Here is a 19,037-nt window from a genome sequence, read left to right on the forward strand (position 1 = left end):
AGTGCCTCAAAGCCGGAGTCTATCTGAACAAATAACAAAACCAAATAAATAAACAAATGAATATTTAATACAAACCTAAGGATCACCCACCATTTTAATTATTACAACGTTATTTTCTCTGATTGAAAACAATTACTAATTGCATTAAAAACTTAAACAAAGGCAAGTGATCTAATTTTATTAACAGAAGAAATGGAAAGAGAATATGAGGTAGTATATAGCACTTTTCCTATTTTCTTTATAAGGACTATTTTTCTATCTAATTTATAAGGATTATTAAATGATGAAAAGTTTATTCAATTTTGAATCACATTCCTAATTTTGAGGTAAAATTATTTCTGTTATTGCCAAATTAGTTTATTTTTGAAAGACACAATGAAAATGACATGGGTGACTTTGCTGCTCTTTGTTAATAGCTCTTTATTCATCACAGTCGGCAGGAAATGCTAAACTGAACCCATCAAACACCATGAAGGCAGATGCTCCCAAGCTTACTTCTAACAGTAATTAACCCATTCAAATACCATGAAGGGGGACACTCCCAGGCTTACTATTAGTAATTGCAGGGGGTGTCAGTCTCTTGACTTGGAGAGTGCCAATCTTAACCTCAAACAGTTCAGTTTAGCAGGAAATGCTATGCAAGAATCATTTGAGATGGGGTTTCAGGTCTTCTTCATAACTGTCTTAGCAACTGAGGCATAAAATGAGTCTAGAGCATATTTACACCAGTTAAGGCATTCTATAAATGAAAAGGAATCACTGTATTGAGCCAATGACCTCTGTAATAAAAAAACCTTATTTATATGATTATTTACAGAATTGATAAGCAATAGCCTTTGAAAGTACAAGGGAAGCATGGAGGTCTGATACTGAACTCAAGCAGAAAATGGCGACCTTGTCACCACAGTGATGGCTGATAAGGAGGCCTCAGCTTTGAGAGTGGCTGTCATTGCTTTGTGCTTCCAGCCAACTTCAAGAAAGACAAACCCTAAAAGCTTGTTTTCTCCTCTGTGAGGATGGGCCCTTACAATTATCCCATGAAGTAAGAAGATTCCCCAAATGAGACTAACGAAAGAGCCAAATCAGCACATGTGCAAACCACAAGCCAGAAACAATCATGAAGAAGAATACAAACAGGTTTCCTCTCAAATATCACAAATCTTCAGCAGCCATAGTGAAGGATGATAACAGAAGTTACATGCAAGGGAATTCCAAAGAGATTAGGGAACCAATCAATGATTGTAACAGAGTACAAACCAATAAGTAAATTGAGTCCAGGACCTGGGATATCAACAGCATAAAAGAAAAGGGTGGGAATATTAGAAACATGTATTTTAAAAAGTCAGAAAAGTGAAGAAAAATAAGAAAATGAAGATTTTTTTAAAAAAATCAACTAACGAAAATGTTGGAAATAAAAACACAGTGGATTAAATATGAGTGAAAAGAATCTCCAGTTAAATTTCTCAAGCAAAAGAACAAGTACCAGGAATAATCAAGGTTGATTAAATAGTACATTCAAGCATCCACAAGAAAAAGAAAAACAATAAAATATGATCACAACTTCCAACACCAAAAGACCAAACTCAAGAATTCAAAAGAAAGAAGTAGCTGAGATATATACTAAATGCATAAATGCTTTGGAACTGGGAAGATTACTCATTAGATAAAATGTTTCTTACAGAGGACCTGAATTCATATTTCCAGCATGCAGAAACTCACATAAAAGCCCAAATGATAGTAAGTACATGTTACTCTAATGCTGGGGCTGTAAGTGTGGAGACAGGTGTATGTTGACAGAGGTTTCTATCCCACCTGGTTCCACAACCATTCAGTCTTATAGAAATACACAGAGGCCTACATTAATTATAAACTGGTTCACCTATTAGCTCAGGCTTTCTTAATAACTAACTCTTATATCATACATTAACCCATAATTCTTGTCTGTGTTAGCCATGGGGCTTGGTACATTTTATCAGCAAGGCATTCTCATCTTGCTTACTCTGTGCCCAGGTGATGAGTGCAGACTGAACCTTTCCTTTTCCCAGAATTCTTTGGTTCTCATTTCCCTGCCTATACTTCCTGTTTAGCTATTGGCCAATCAGCATTTGTTAAAACAATATAAATCACAAAACTTTACAGGGTATAAGAACATTCTCCCACAGCAGGTGTAATTTCAGAACTTACTAGACAACAAGTATAGACAACAGATAAACTCAGAGTTCAGTTAGATATACTGGCTGAAAAAATAATACAGAGAACAATACAAGAAAACATCTGATGTCAATCTCTGTCATACACACACACACACACACACACACACACACACACGCACACCACACTAGGGGAGGGTGTAAATCTATGAACTGCTGTTTCATAAAAATTATAAAAGGCAACCTGTGAGGAGAGCAAAAGATGTTAATGGAAGAGTGAAGGATGAGAGGCTAATTGAATTCATGTGGCTTAGAGGAGAAGCTAGACTATTTCAGGAGAGGAGGTACACCACCAAGACGGGGCAGAAGAATGGGTGAATAAGAAAAAAATGGGAGAAAACGGTGTGCATACATTAATTGGGGAAGATAGGAGCTCAGTATAGAAGAAAAGGGAAGAATGAGAAAAACAATACTAAGGATGTTTAAAAAGCCATAAGGAATTATGTTTTATTTACCTAAAACTACATATAATACATGTAAGCCTGTGTGTATACATATATTAAAGTTATGCAACTTGGACTGATAATGCCACCCACCAACCAGGACCATCGATTATCTAACAAAACCACAAGTACCTGGTATATGAAACCCTCTTGCTTGTTGTTGGTCAAGGGGGGTCCAAAAGACTGGCAGAACTATGTAGCCTATTGCTGCTGCCCTTGGACTCACAAAAATTGAAGTCAATTGCCTGATTTTGAAGACAACGTGCACTTCAGACACAGGAGTCGAAGGATTTGAACTGGATCTGGTCTGAAAGCCTCCTCCCTGATGACGAATTTTCATAGAACCAAAAGATGCTGTGCAGGATTCTAAGGGAGGGAATCAATCAATAATCCTAACCAGTTGTAATGCCTATAAAACACAACGATAAGATAACGAAGATATCCCTACAAGTGCAAAATGACACTCATAACTTGGCTCTAACTAACAGCTCTCTAATTGGTCTTAAGCTGTGCTCAACAGGAAAGAAATCATTCTTAGTACTGAAAACCTAGACAATGACCCAGGGCTAGTAAAGTCATGTATCTTAGAGGAGAAACTTCTACTTCCATTTCCTAACTACTACATGGAGAAGTATGGTGATTCTCACTTTAATTTGAGTGGTCAGGAGACAGAGTAGGAATATCTCTGTGAGTTCAAGGTGAGCCTAGTCTACATAGTGAGTTCTAATTCATCCAGTGCTATTCAGGAAGACCCTGTGTGAATAATGATAATAATAAATAATAATGGCAATTCCTAATTACATTCTAAATACCTTCAAAGATAATTGATGGCTTCATCAAAATATATTTCTTTGTAACAGATGAAGACCATCACAATTAACAACTATCATGGGGTGCAAAACCCCACTTGAAACATCTACTACCATAGCTCTTAAATCTAAGCCTCAGGAAACATCCTAGAACATAGAGTGTAAGAGCCAGAGGACCAGGAAAACTGATATGAAATTATGTCTCCAAGAAATTACAACTAAATTTCTCTTACAATACTTTTAACAATATGGCTACTGAAACAAGACCTGAACAACAACAGAAACAAACAAACAAACAAAAGCCCACCAATAGATATTCTAACATGGAAGGGGGAAATCTCATGGTAACCCACCCTTAGACAAAGAACTAGGACAACTAAGTTGTCCTGAGATCAGGAGAAATAGTATTCCCCAGGGATGAGGCACCTAATTGATTATCCAATATCAAGTTGTCCACCTTGAAAGCAAATACAATATTGAAATATTGAAATACACCTTGAAACCAACACAATATAAACTGAGCAGTTGTATTTATGCTTATGCATGTATTATGTAGTATGTGTTTTAATAATAATAATAATGGAACCTGCAGTGATATTTCATTTGTATTTTAATAAATAAAGCTTGCCTGAAGTTCAAGAGAGTAAAACAGCTGCACTGGTCAGCCTTACAGACTAGGCAGTCGTGACATATGCCTTTAATCCCAGTAGGCACACTAGTTTGCCATAGTAGTGCACACTTTTAATTCCAGCACTAGAGAGGAATATAAGACAGGAGGAGACAGCTCTCTCACACAGTCTCATTCTGAGATTCCTGGAGGCAGGATCGCCATTTCGGACTGAGGTAAAGGTAAGAGTCAGTGACTAGCTGTTCTACTTTTCTGACCTTCAGGTTGAACCCCAATTTCTGTCTCCAGGTTTTTATTAATAGTACTACAGAAGCCATGAATTTGGGAGGACTTAAGAGGGATGAATATGAGTGAAGAAAGAGGGAGAAAGAAGAGCAAGGGAAATTATGCAACTATATTTTGATTTCAAAAAATAAACAAATAAAATAATAATTTTAAATGAATTTATGATACAAGTGTTTAAATATACCTGGTCTTAATCTAGTATACAAAGGGGCCCATCAACCTGGTCCTCTGTTTCAACTTGTATTACTTTTGGCCCTAAAGAGCTACATTTTATATATTATGAAAGTTAATAGTTTTTTTAAGTAGCGATAGAGAAATGCCATTTGACTATACCAAAAAAAGAAATAATGACACGGATGCACTTGTGATGTGGGATTTCTCTCGGTATGCTGTGAACACCATTGGTTAATAAAGGACTGCTTTGAGCCCATAGCAGAGCAGAAAAAGCTAAGCGGGGAAAACTGAAGTGAATGCTGGGAAAAGGAAGGGCAGAGTCAGAGAGAAGCCATGGATCCTCTGCCAGAGACAGACACGCTGAAACTTTGCTGGCAGGCCATGACCTCGTGGTGATGTACAGATTAATGGAGATGGATTAAATTAATATGTAAGAGTTAGCTAATAAGAAACCAGAGCTAATGAGCCAAGCAGTGAATTAAATAATATAGTTTTTGAGTGAATATTTGGGGCTGAGCAGCAGGGAACAAACAAGCAGCCTCCCTCCAATACACTTGTGTTTTAAAGATGTATCTTATATAGGAAATGGGGAATCAGGAGATGCCACCCAACATGTGCTGACATGGCAGATGGATCCTTCTGAGCTGAGAGTGCATGAAAAGAACAGGCATAGAAAGAGCCATCAGAACTGTGCTTTCTCACCTGCAGCAAGCTGGGAAGAATCCGGTGAGAATGTTGCCTCTCTTGTACCCCGGGGGGGGGGGGGGGGGCAATTCTTCTCACTGATAACTGGGAGTTGCTGCTGTGCTGGAGCCATATAAAGCACCCCTGGGAAATGAAATAACCCTTACCACCCCTAGCCTCATATCCCTGCAGTCTACTCCTAGCAACCTTTGCCCAGATCACATGGCTCACCATTTCACCATTTCTTCTCAAGTTAATCCTTCTTTCTCCAAATTATGTAGAAATTTTTTTTTTTTTTTTTTTTTTTTTTTTTTTTTTTTTTTTTTGGTTTTTCGAGACAGGGTTTCTCTGTGGCATTGGAGCCTGTCCTGGAACTAGCTCTGTAGACCAGGCTGGTCTCGAACTCACAGAGATCCGCCTGCCTCTGCCTCCCAAGTGCTAGGATTAAAGGCGTGCGCCACCACCGCCCGGCCTGTAGAAATTTTACTATGCTTCTTTCACTGCTTTTCCATTTGCTGTGAAGGTCTTCATGGTCATTAAAAAGTTGATACTTGAATGATTTTTGAAGCAAAAAATAAATGACTAAGTTAAAATGCAATCCTTGTTGGGAGCCAGAGTCCAGGACAACTGCTGTTCTTATGCTGAGATGGGCAGTAAAGATTATGTGCCAATGTAAGAGAGAGATTTCAAAAAATCTAAACATGCAGAGAACCTAATCCTGGAGTGTTAGCCCGCAGAACTGTAAAGAATGAAAAATTCTGTTACTTATGCATCCAGTCTGTGGTATTTTGTTTGTCAGCCCTAACAATCTAAATAATGAACACAACTTAAATACATATTTTTAAAATAGTTGGGTAACATCTCCTCTACATATCAGTTTCCTTAAGAGTATTAATTTCCTTGAAAGAGATGGTATAGCTTAAAGTCATAAAGTTTTAAATTTCTAAAGAGGATACATATATTTGATCTCGGGGACAGCTCATGGGGAGGTGGTATTATGGTTCTGCTTTCCCATCAAGCATTTCCTTTGCTAGCTAAGAGCATTGTAAAGAGTGCTGACCACAGCACTTCCACAATTGCCTTCAGACCAACACCATTAATGAGAAACTGATGTCTGTGTTTTCATCTGCCCACTGCATGATGACTACCTCTTTCAGAGTATCGCAGCATTTATTTGCTCATCCTCTAGTAACAGCATGATCTCCACAATCACATGGCCCAGCAGTCTATTATACTTGCTTCCTCAGAGTCTTTCTATTCATGCTTTTTTAATTATATTCTCACCCCACTGCTTCTCCTTACTCCTCCCGGTTCTATTTCCTCACAACAGCTTCAAGTCTTTCTAGTTTTTTTTATACCCCATTGATTCTAGTTTGTACGTAGGACCATCCACCAGAACATATCCACCTACCATGAGCCTCTCCCTTAAAGAAATCCTACTTTTCCTCCCCAGAAGCCATCAACTACTAATAGCTCCTCAGCTCATGAAGAGGGTTTGTGAGATCCTCCCTGATTCATATTGAAATGTTGTTCGATCAGTTCTGTTCATGTGCATAAAACCAAGGAGACCAACAGTCTGGTCATGTCTAGAGGGTGTTCAATCCCATGGAACTGGAGTTACATTTTTGAATCTCTAGGTGGATGCTTGGTCATCTAAAAGAGCATTGAGTCCTCTTTACTACTGAACATCTTACCAGCCTTTCTTTCATATAAGTTTTCTTTTTATTTTGCCCTTTGGACAAATTTATTTTATATCCTTTTAAAACACCGTCGAACAAAGGACAGTGAAATCTTCAGCTGGGAAGCGTGCACATAACCCAGTCACCTGCAGACATCCAGCCCACTGGACAACTTTACTGCAGACATTTCCTAAAACTCACCAAACTGAACCAGAAGGCTGAAGAGGGAGGAATGTTTCAGAAAATTATCAATTGTTTTTCAAAAAGGAAACGCTTCTGTCTTCCAAGAACATCCAGTAAGCAGGAGCTACGTGCGGCAATGTGAGAATCAAGACATTTCTTGTGAAGAGTAATAAGACATGTCTTCTCAGACATGTGTAAGGCGGGACGGGACTGGTGAGGTGACAGATGATGGAGGCACATTGCTATTGACATCTAACAGAAAGGAACTGTAGATAATTCAGTGTTTTATTCTTTCTTTCATTTATTTATTTATTTATAGAAAAGCAAGAGGCAGGCAGCATTTCAGTCACAAAATGATCAATAAAAAGTATACCGTAAAGGGTCATACAAGAAATTTGGTGTAAAAGAGGACAAAAAAAAAAAATGGGCCAGTATGATAACAAAAGTCTCAAAGGAAATACAGAATCCTGGTTCTAGGAGGAAGGTCATGTGCTGACTTTGCCAGGACAACTTTGGTTCTCTCATATCACCAGCGTCTGTGACCACGATGAAAACAATGTTTCCACAGTAGCAGTAGTTGGGGGTAGACAACACTGTAACCAGCTTCTTGTCAAACAGAAACTGCCAGCCTTCCAGCTCAAGCTCGGGTGCTCTGCAGATGAATTTTAAACTGTTGAAATGAACAAACTTAACTTTTGTTTCAAAAAGCCAGACCCTGCTGTAGGCAGAGATGATGGAGGAAAGTCTCTGACCACACCAGGTCACAAAATGCTCCTTTGTAAGGAATTCCCTGATTCCATTCAAAGATTTGCATTTATCCATGTGTTCTCACATAAGGAGATAAGCATCAAGAACAACCAAAATCTGCTCATCTGTTCAAGCTGATGTTGTGAGCAAGTCAAAAGCTTTGGTACAGTGTCTCCAGGCATTAGCATTTCCTTGTTTGGTTTGACTCACATCATAAAATCTGCATTTCTGGATTATCTATCTACTTCCGTGATTTCCTCTTTAAAATGTAATATGATCATTTTACACTTCTGGGTAAATGGCCTGTAAAGAACTCCAAACTATAGTAACTCCTGTCTGGACAATTAGCTATAAATATGTAGTTTGTATCAGGAATCTGACGTCCAATTCTGAGTAGTTCACAAAGATCATAAACTGTCCGTGTGTGTCCCCACACACTGTTATTAGCATTGATACTGGCTGCAGGGTTCATCTTCCTAAGAACAGATCACAAAGATCACCTGGCTGCTTCAGGTGTTTCTCAAGAAGGTACTTGCTCTGCTACACCATCTCCAGGTACATCTCCAGATCTAGCAGCTCCTGTTTAGGAAGAACAGCCTGCAGCAGCTGTGGGAACAGAGGCATTGGATACTGAAGGCAGAACTCTTTTTTTTGTATTCTTAATTAGTATTAGCTCTTAAAGTCCAGGTGGGAAAATTACAGACTACCTTGCACATAGAGCCAAATTAGAGTTCTTTATTAGCAGGTAAAAGAGAAAAGGCTGTGTTTCCAAAGAATTCTCAGTCCTAAAACTCAACCTTTTTAAAGGCAATGGCACCATTTTCAAGTGTAGGTCAAAGGAACTTTGTGTGATTTGTGTTGGCAGCTTGATCAGTTGTTTGGGTTATATATCTGGGCCACCATGGTCAAGGTCACAGAAAGTACAGAATACATGACTATGGTGGATATGACATGAGGTTTCGTGACAGAAAAGCACCTGAAATAAACACAAAATGGAGTCAGGGAACAATCAGAATGAAATGGCATTACCTCATTCATTTCAATGCTATTGCTTTCAGTAGAGTCTATTCTTTGTCATGTCTTTGCTAACATTGCCCAGTGCTTTTCCACTTTTCATTAAGACTTACAAGATTACAGGGCACCATGGCACACACCTTTAATCTTAGCACCCAAAAGACAGAGGCAGGTGGATGAAGTAATAAGAGCGGCGGGGCTGCGTCCCCAGCACCCCGGCTGACTGCTCAGCTAGCTTATGCCCCGAAATAACAACACACAAACTGTATTCATTTAAACACTGCCTGGCCCATTCTCTTCTAGGCTAATTCTCACATATTAATTTAGCCCATTTATAATCATCTGTGTGTAGCACCCCAAGGTGCGCTTACCAGGGAGATTCTAGCCTAGTCCATCCTGGGTCGGAGCTTCATCCCGGGAGCGGGACATGGCGTCTCTCTCAGGCGTCTGCTCCCGAGAGAGCTGTGGAGTCTCTGACCTCACTTCCTCTTCCTCCCAGCGTTCTGTTCTGTTTAGTCCTCCCACCTATCCTCTAACCAATAAAATGGGCCAGGGCAGTGCCTTTATTAGCCAATGACCTTCCTCCATCATTTCCCCTTTTTCGGTTTAAACAAAAAAAGGCTTTAACATAGCAAAATTACATATAACAAAACAGTTATCAAGTAAAAGTTACAATAATCTTTATCAGAACTAAGGAAAACTATAACTATAACTAACTATACTTAACTCCATCAAAGACTCCAGAAAGATATATTACCTAAGTAAACAAGAACTAAGAAACTTCAAACTCTAGAAATGACAAAGACATCTCGCTGCCTGGACAGTCACCCAAAGTTCTTTTGTACCGTTGGGGCATCCATCTTCAGCCTTCAGGCCCATGGTATCCAGCAGACATTTCCATAAAGCAGGAAAATTCAAAGTCAGTTCAGTCACTATCTGTTGTGTCCTGCAGAATGTCTCGCAGACTCTTTCAAAATGAATCAGGAACCCCGAAAGATCATCTCACCTTAGGCAAGTTCAGTAGTCCTCTCTCTGCGGGTTCTCTGTGTCCAGTTTATGCAATAGTCCAGGCAAGAGCAGTTTCTTGCCCAAATGGCTATCAAAACTCCATAACGAGCCTCTTCGATGCCCATCTTCCTCTTGAAGTAGATTGGTGCTGCCAGGAGCAGAGTGTCTCATTGTCATGAAAAGTCCTCAGTTATTAAAACATTAAATGTCCTATTCTGTAATCTTTGAAAGATATGAAGAATGTCTTTCTAAAATATATCTCTTTATATCTAGAAAATCTAACTAACATGACTACATGCTTTACTATTATCGATGATTATCCATTAACAACCTATATTTCTTAATTATACAGTACATATTTAAATGAACTACACAATCACAATACCTTAATCAAAATCAGAAACACTTATACATATAACAAAACTGACCTTAAATCTCTATCAATAAAGCAAAATCTATACTAATGTAAATTATTCATATCTATATCATATCCCCCTTTAAATGTAAAGGAACATTTATAAACATTTTTTGGGAATATGGGCGCAGTTATTTCTCTCCAAACTGCTTCCTGCTGAATGGGGGCGTCGTTAATTAGGTCTTTCATGTTATAACCTGTGTGTTAGTTTCATCTAAGTTGGCAGTTGAGCAAAGCAATTTTCTGAAGGCGTGCACAGGAACCATTCAGGAGGACGTGGTCCATCATACCAAATCGGAATAGAAGAAATAAACAGCGTCTCATCCTCTGTGAAAACAAAATAAGGAACTCTTTTCCAAAGTATCATATCCTTAGATCCAAATTCAAGATATCTATGTTGGATTAGTTCAGCAGTATTTATAAATAAATATCTTTTAGGAGCTGTTGCTCCTTCCTCAGCATTCAAATAATTCAAAGAGAGCATAATAGCATACAGTATCAAGATTCTCTGTGTATTTTCCATCTTTGTACAGCTTTGTTTTAACCTCTATTTCGTTTATTTTTACTTTTAACTTTTTGCTTTTTGAGACAGGTTCTCTGTATCTTTGACCTGAAGTAACTCTGTAGACCAGGCTGTCTTTGAACTCTCAGAGATCTGCCTGTCTCTGCCTCCCAGGCATTGGGATTAAAGGTGTACGCTACGACACCTTGAACTCACAGAGACCTGTTTGTCTCTGCCTTCTAGGCACTGGGATTAAAGGCGTGTGCTACCACACACAACAACTCTCTTCCTTTTTTGTTTTTTACTTTAAGAACTTTAACTTTTAGTCTGCATATATTTTTAACACACTTCAAACCATTTAGAAATTTTCTTTGTCTTTGAATCTCTCTTTACTGTATATCTCTCTTTTTCTGACCACATGAATCTTTAATTTACCAAGCAATATCAGTAGGATTAAAGGCGTGGCTTTGCCTGCTGGATCCAGCCCATTCCTTAGCTTTCCAGCCTCATGGCGGATATACAGGCTGTAGCCATGTTTACTGCAACAACTGTATGGCATTTTAAGGTCCCTGCCAGCAAGTGAGCTACAGCAGACAACACTCAAGTCCTCTCTCGGTAGCCGGCCCTCCTGCCTCAAACAGTCAGAGTTTGCCCTGGCAGGATGGCCCAGAAAGCCGGCATTTTTAAAAGGCGCAGCTTTTTTCCTGCTATGGCTGAAAACCGAAAAGCATGTGTTCAGCTTTTCGTCAACACCGTTTAAGTGTTTCGTGGCAGGACCTCTTAATGAGCTGCAGGCTTTGCAGCTAAAGCTGAGTCAGGAAGCCTCTCTTAGATGAGGCGCTTGCTTGCCTCTGGCAAGCAGAGTAGACCCGAGAACACAGCGAGTCTAGTTGCCATCAAACAAATCGTAGCACTTTACTCCAAATGCTCTATTCAAAAGCTCTGTCTCCCGCAGGAGCCAGACAGAGATCGCAATGGCGGCACAGCCCCAGGAAGTAGTGCTTTAAAATGACACAGCGTTTTTTTCTGCTACTGTTGCTGAATCAGGAAATCTCTCTACAGCACGCCACCAACAAACAGCAAAAATCTGTGTTAAACTCTCACTCCCTTATTTTTAAGTCTTCTCAGGTTTTTTAAGTGGGTTTAGTCCATCACGTGGGGCGCCATATGAAGTAATAAGGGTGGCAGCGGGGCTGCGTCCCCAACACCCCAGCTGCCTGCCCAGCTAGCTTATGCCCGAAATAACAGCACACAAACTGTATTCATTTAAACACTGCTTGGCCCTTTAGCTCTAGCACTTACAGGCTAATTCTCACATCCCAATCAACCCATCTCTAACAATCTGTGAGAACCGGTCTTACCGGGAAGATTCTAGCCTAGTCCATCCTGGGTCGGAGCTTCATCCCGGGAGCGGGGCATGGCGTCTCTCTCAGGCGTCTGCTCCCGAGAGAGCTGTGGAGTCTCTGACCTCACTTCCTCTTCCTCCCAGCGTTCTGTTCTGTTTAGTCCTCCCACCTATCCTCTAACCAATAAAATGGGCCAGGGCAGTGCCTTTATTAGCCAATGACCTTCCTCCATCAGGTGGATGTTGTGAGTGCTAGGGTAGCCTGGTCTACACAGTGTGTTCTAGGATTCATTCTCTATCACCATGTGTGAAGTAGGATTGTGAGTCTCTATCACCTTGTGTAAAGTAGAATTGTGAACCTACCTCATCCTGTGTAAGGCAAAATTCTAAGCCTACATCACCCTGTGTAAGGCAAAATTCTAAGCCTATATTACCCTGTGTAAGGCAAAATTCTAAGCCTACATCACCCTGTGTAAAGCAGGATTGTGAGTCTCTATCAGTCTGTGTGAAGTAGGACTGTGATTCTCTATCACCCTGTGTAAGATAGGACTGTGAACCTCCATCACCCTGTGTAAAGCAGGATTGTGAGCCTCCATCACCCTGTGTAAAGCAGGATTTTGAGTCTCTATCACCCTGTTTATGGGAGGATTGTGAGTCTCCATCACCCTGTGTAAAGCAGGATTGTGAGACTCTATCACCCTGTGTAAAGTAGGATTGTGAGCCTCCATCACCCATTTAAAGTAGGATTGTGAGTCTCCATCATCCTGTGTAAAGGGGGATTGTGAGCCTCCATCACCCTGTGTAAAAGAAAATTGTGACTCTCTATCACCCTGTGTAAGGTAGGATTGTGAGTCTCCATCGCCCTGTTTAAAGCAGGATTGTGAGTCTATCACTCTGTGTAAAGAAGGATTGTGAGCCTCCATCATTCTGTGTAAAAGAGGGTTGTGAGCCTCCATCACCATGAAGTGTGAGCCTCCCTCATACTGAACAGAGTAAGATTGTGAACTTCCATCCATCACATGAGAAGAAATAATTCATATGAACTTGTTGACTCCATAGCTCTAATGATGTTTTGATGCATTCATTAAGAGAAAGTGTGGGACATTTCCCAGGGTTTCTGGTTAAACCATTAGGGCACTTCATTCCTTTAAATGCTTCCAACACCTAAAAATAGCAACATATTGAGTCATTTTACAAATAATGAGAATTTAAGAGCCTACAAAAGCATGTATTATTGCCAGAAATATCAAGAGATTCAGAAAAGGTTTTCCACTAATTTGAACTAGATGTTAGAGGAATATAAATCATGTCTGAGGCCAAACTCCAACTCTTGCTTACTATGTTAAACTAACACAAACTCATTCATATAATTGTGAATGAACTCTGATTCTCCAGTGAATTATACAAAGATTGCTTTTATTCAATGAACCAGATGTTCTGAAATTGTTGTTTAAATTATACAGAGCCTTGACAGAAGAGAATATCTGCAAGAACACAGAGCACATATATGAGTGACAGCCTCACGGGTGCAAACTAGAAATACCAGGACACATGAACCCACATCACAAAACTATTAAAAATAAAATACCTGAAAATTACAAGCATTGATAAGGATATAAATGAATGGAACTAAGAATTTTACTCAGTGCATAAGTGAAAGCCCACTGTCTGTGAAAGTTCCATTAGACAAGGTATGATGGACTGAACTCAATGCCTTTCAGAAAGGGTCTTTAATGCAGTGTACATAGAGAGTTCCAGATTGTACAAGCATGTCCTGGTTATGCTCAAGATATACTAACATTACCCACATTCTTCTCCATCATCACTTAGAATGACTGTGGAGTAATCAACTCAAACTGAAAAGCTTTTCTACAGGGTTTCATGATCTTTTGCATGTAGCACTGATGTGGCACCATTGTAGAAAGTGGTCCTTTGAGCAGAGCAGTTGCTGTCTTCACCAAAGCAGATGTCACTACTTGTAAGGGACCATCACCAGAGGGCCTGTTTCTATTGACAAGCTCTTAAAAAGGAGGGGATAGGAATGGCCACTGGACCCCCATCTGATCTTCTAGAAGTTCCCATAGGGACCTTTGAAGCCATTTTTAAGCAATGTAATTCTGCCCTGATTGCACAAGCACTCTAGATCTAGCTAGGGATGTGCTAAAGGCTAGTGATGAGGGTGGAGGACTCTGTCTTTGCAGCAATGGGGAAGCAATTACCCAAGCTTCCCTTCTGATGAGCTTTGATGAAATTCTTTCATTTAAGGGACTTAGGTGGAGACAGGAGACATTGTCTTCCTGGAAAAGGAATTAATTCTCATAACAGTCACTTAGAAGAGTTTGTGGTGATGATTGACAGCATCAGTTTAACCAAATCATTTCCTACTATGGTTTGATCTGCCCCACTAAAGCAGTGTTTTTAACTATTTCCTTGTTGACTTAGCACTCATTAAGTGTGGAACATAAACAAAATCGATGAGACTTTTGTGGAAATGAATGTAGAAATTGTTTGATAAGAATGTGAAGCCCTTTGGTATTTACTCCCTGAGCAGGAAGGATCTTGAGAACAAAGAGTTAAATCTTAATGGTTTGAGGAGAAAAGTGTTGAATTACTGAGACACTGATCATACTGGTAACTTCTCCTTTCCATCTCTTTCTTCCTTTTGTCTCCCCTCCCTTATTTCTCTCTTCCTCCATTCCTCCTCCTCTATCTCTTCCTTCTTCCCTACCCTCTCTCTTCCTTCTTCCCTACCCTCTCTCTCCCTTCTTCTCTTCTGAACAGAGAAAAGAGATGAATAAACCAGAAAACAACTATGAAATCACATTTTAAACATGTGTACAGACAGCCTTCTTTTCCATACATGCACCAAATAATTTCACGCACACAAACAGAAGCCCCAGCATAACAGAAACATGGGGGTTGTGACCCCTCCTTAAATATTTATTATTGCTTGGATTATTTTTCAGGCTCTGCCTGCTGCTCACTGTGACTTCAGTCTCGTGCACGGCTCTGTGATCACCTAAGTCATCTGGGGCACTCTCACGTAGCCACCTGTCAGTCAGTAGATTTATTCACAGACAACGATCAGTCACAAGCAGCCTGTCAGGTACTATGTATGACTGAAGGCAAGTAAGTAGACTGTTTTGACATGCTTCTCCCAGAAACCTTGACATTGTACTTTGTACCAGGCAATAGCTCTGCAAAAATATAAACCTAACTGAAAGATGAAAGGGAAGGATTTATGCTGGGTGTGGTGGCAAACACCTTTAATCTTCGGCAGATTTCAATGAGCTCAAGGCCAGCTACATAGCGAGGCTTGGGATATTTTACTTTTCTTTTTCTTTCTTTTCTTTCCTTTTCATTTCTTTTTTTCTTCTCTTCTCTTTTCTTTCATCTTTTTTTTTAAAATCTGGGGTGGGATTACTAGATGAAAGGGACTATACAAAGGATTAAAACTTTAAGAACTAAAAGCATTGGAAGATTAGCTTTTTAAAAATTTTGACACAGAAAAGAAACTGATTTTTTAAAGGTTGCTTCAGAATTAGAAAGAAACATTAAAGAGATTGCGCTACTTGCTGAAAACTGTGACATGAGAGACAAGACGCAGAACATTTTAAAATGGAAAAGCATATGGCATGCAGCAACTTGCTCAAATCATTTCTAAGGATGAAAGATTAGATTTTAAATGAGCTGAATTAATCAAAGAAACACAAGTCAAACATGTACTTATACACACACACAAACTCCTAAATGATCCAGTTAATTGCTATAACACATACTTTCTGTGTCTGAAGACATTTCAGTCATTTGTGATTACTTGGAGCTCCTGTTTTACAATAACAGCAACAAAAGAGATATGCTTTATTAGGTAGTAAAGCAGGGGAACTTTTCTTCTCCTTTTCACCTGTGAAAACTTGCTAATTTGTATTTATTATATCTTAGCTATATATTTCTTCTGAGTCAGATCTGTCTTGTGTGAAATACTTAGCAGAGTAGAACAGCAGGTAAAGCCATTCATAAAACCAGAAGGCCATATCTTTCATGATTCCTGTATAAAGATATGAACTGGACTTCAGACATGGGTTGGAAGTGCTCAGAGGTTTACTTAGCGGTTTACTGCTAGTACTGATGAAGGTAGTCTCTTGCCTAAGGAGGAGTTCCATCAGTATCATTAGTTATCTGGAGAAAGTGGGTGGAGATTAAAGATGACCTTGACCAAACTAGTAATAAATAGTTCTTTATTGTAGTTGCTTCATCTTTTTCTCTCTCAGTGATGGCTGAGTTTGCAGGTTTAATCCTCTGGTAAATTTGTTGCTGTTTCCTCACCTAAGTGTTTTAAATCAACTATTGTGCCAGCAATTATAACCTGACTTCCCACCACCTTTGAAATTCATTAAGAACTTGAACTCACTCTATCCCTATGCATAAATAAAAATCTTTGCTGAAATTAATGAAAGTTCTCAAGTTTTATCTACCCATTTGATTGCTAGCCAGCACTCACTCTCCTCTAAAACTGAGTCATTTGTATAAGATACCTGTGAAGGTTCACACAGTGAGAGGCATCATGAGAACTGTGGGGGTGAAGGGGGTGAAGATGGATCAGTAATAACAGACTGCTCTAAGCCAAGAGCTTTCCCTTGGCAGAAGTACTGGGAAGAATCTGTGTCTTCAAAGACTGATTAGAAGCACAGTGATGTACAGGGGTTGAGATATTATAGGTTCAGAGCCTAATTACCTTATCTTAGTTTAAGTTAAGCTTTCTAAATAGTCATTCCTTGCCCTCCTTTGAGCTGGAGCTCACATTTTGTGACTAATTGATAAAAATTATTTTCAAATCTCCTAACTTAGTAGACTTCTTATACCAACCCAAAAGCCAAGAGTGTCATCAGGCAACAACTGAGCCCTATAATCAAGAATCCTCTGTTGTGCTGTAACCCACCTCTCTGATATTCTCACCAACATAGTTTTTAAGTGTTTGATTTATGACTTTATTCTGGTAGTACACAACTTTATAAAACTGCTTCTGTGAGAGAACATGGAACCTGGGGTAACCTAGCTCCATGTTTTCTGGACCAAGGTCACTAAACTTGGTTTTCAAATAATTTGTCTCTTTTCTCCTTGAGGAGAGAGCTGTGCGTTTTGCATCAACAGTTAGGATGCCACAAGGTGGGGATCCAAAAACTGATCTACTTTTCATAATGAAAATGAGGTTTCTGCTATGGACCCATTGAATCTAGGCCCATTTGATGTTACTTCCTCAGGTAGATTGTGTAAATTTTTCACAGGACTCCAGATTTCTTCTTTGTTTGTCTAACAATCCATTTGTTGTCTCTTTAGTGGTTAATTCAGGATCCTAATTTAATAGATACATTCAGAATCTGCTTCCAAAGCATTTAATTTAAGATGTCTAATTTTTTTTGCTACTACAAGGATATTTAATGGCATTGTAAAACCATAGACAGTGTTAATAAAATCAGCCTTGGAACAGGGGTCAAATCCAGGGGCTAGTTGACCAGTATTAGCCGTAGACTAGTTGAGCAGAATTGGCCATAAAGAGTATGGAGGATCCAGAATTCAGAAAGAAAGACAGACAGGAAGGATTAAGGAGGGACTTGGAGTCTTGAGGAATTTTTGGTTTGGGACAACTAGAGAGATACTCTCTGGGTCTCTGGCCAAAAGAGAAGACCAGCTAGTTGCTTCTTAGCCTCTCTGAGCTAACAGGTTTTCACCCCAACATCTGACTCCCAAGTCTTTATTGGTAAAAAGAACGATAGAAACTTAGTTTAAAACTACATTTAAAACAGGCAGAGCCAGGGCCTGTGGGACTGAAAATCCTGCCAGGTCACAGCCTAGGCAGAGGCCACAGTTCAAATATCAGTAAATTTGGGTGTAGCCACTAACCTGAAAAACAAAAACAAAAATACAGTTTGCTTTGAAAGAAAAAGCATTCTGGCCTAAACCTCTGGTTGTGTTTTGTTTGCTCAAGGATCCCTAAAGACATTATGATTCTGACTTCAACTTGTTTTAAGTATTTTGTTCACTTTTACAACTGTGAAAGCATTTGATTTTCTGTTTTTGTCTGTCTTGGTTTTCTTTGCCTTTTGAAGTGATTTTTAACATTTGATCTTTGTCTCCTGTATCTCTTCCTCAAATACTTACCTCTTCCTTTATGAGACCTGGGGAAATACAGCTCCATGTTTCCTGAGACATGACTATAGAATAAACTCATTCCTTTTGAGGTCAGAGTAGTGCTTTGCATTAATACTCATGGACACATTATTTTGTAGTGCCCATCCTTTACTGCCATACGAAGCCCTGGTCATTTCAACCCTCTTTTTTTTGTGCCCCCCCCCACTTGAATTAAGTCCTTTAGGTTGTCTTGATTTCCTAAAAGAGACCATTTTTGCCTTATACCATACCACCTATATGTGTTTTATAATAGTTTGATCTAAAGCCCTTTGTCAGCAAGGGCCATTAAACTGCCTGAGAGGGGGCTGGAGAGATGGCTCAGTGGTTAAGAGCATTGCCTGATCTTCCAAAGGTCCTGAGTTCAATTCCCGGCAACCACATGGTGGCTCACAACCATCTGTAATGAGGTCTGGTGCCCTCTTCTGGCCTGCATGCATACACACAGACAGAATATTGTATACATAATAAATAAATAAATAAATAAATATTTAAAAAACAAATAAAATAAACTGCCTGAGAAAGAGCTGATCTACCTGTCTGAGCAAAAGGCACAGTTAACTAGCTCATTCTTTGCAGTGGGCACAATACCAAGACTCCAAAATCCCCACCCTGAATTGTGCTTCACCCACCCCTTGTGGTAATTTTGATCTGTGCCCTGAAGTGCCATCTTCTTCAGGAACTGACTCACAAAGAGACAGTTTTTCTAAGAACACCATTGCTGT

At 39.5% G+C, this 19,037-nt stretch overlaps 1 pseudogene; it reads right to left on the minus strand.

Moving 5' to 3' along the window:
* Positions 1-7,452: 7,452 nt before the first annotated feature.
* Positions 7,453-12,861, minus strand: LOC121432599 (annotated as a pseudogene).
* Between the last annotated feature and the right edge of the window lie 6,176 nt (positions 12,862-19,037).

The sequence above is a fragment of the Microtus oregoni genome, unplaced genomic scaffold (assembly GCF_018167655.1).
Source record: "Microtus oregoni isolate MIOR12 unplaced genomic scaffold, Mior012 000002F_ref0000024, whole genome shotgun sequence".
Taxonomy (NCBI): Eukaryota; Metazoa; Chordata; class Mammalia; order Rodentia; family Cricetidae; genus Microtus; species Microtus oregoni.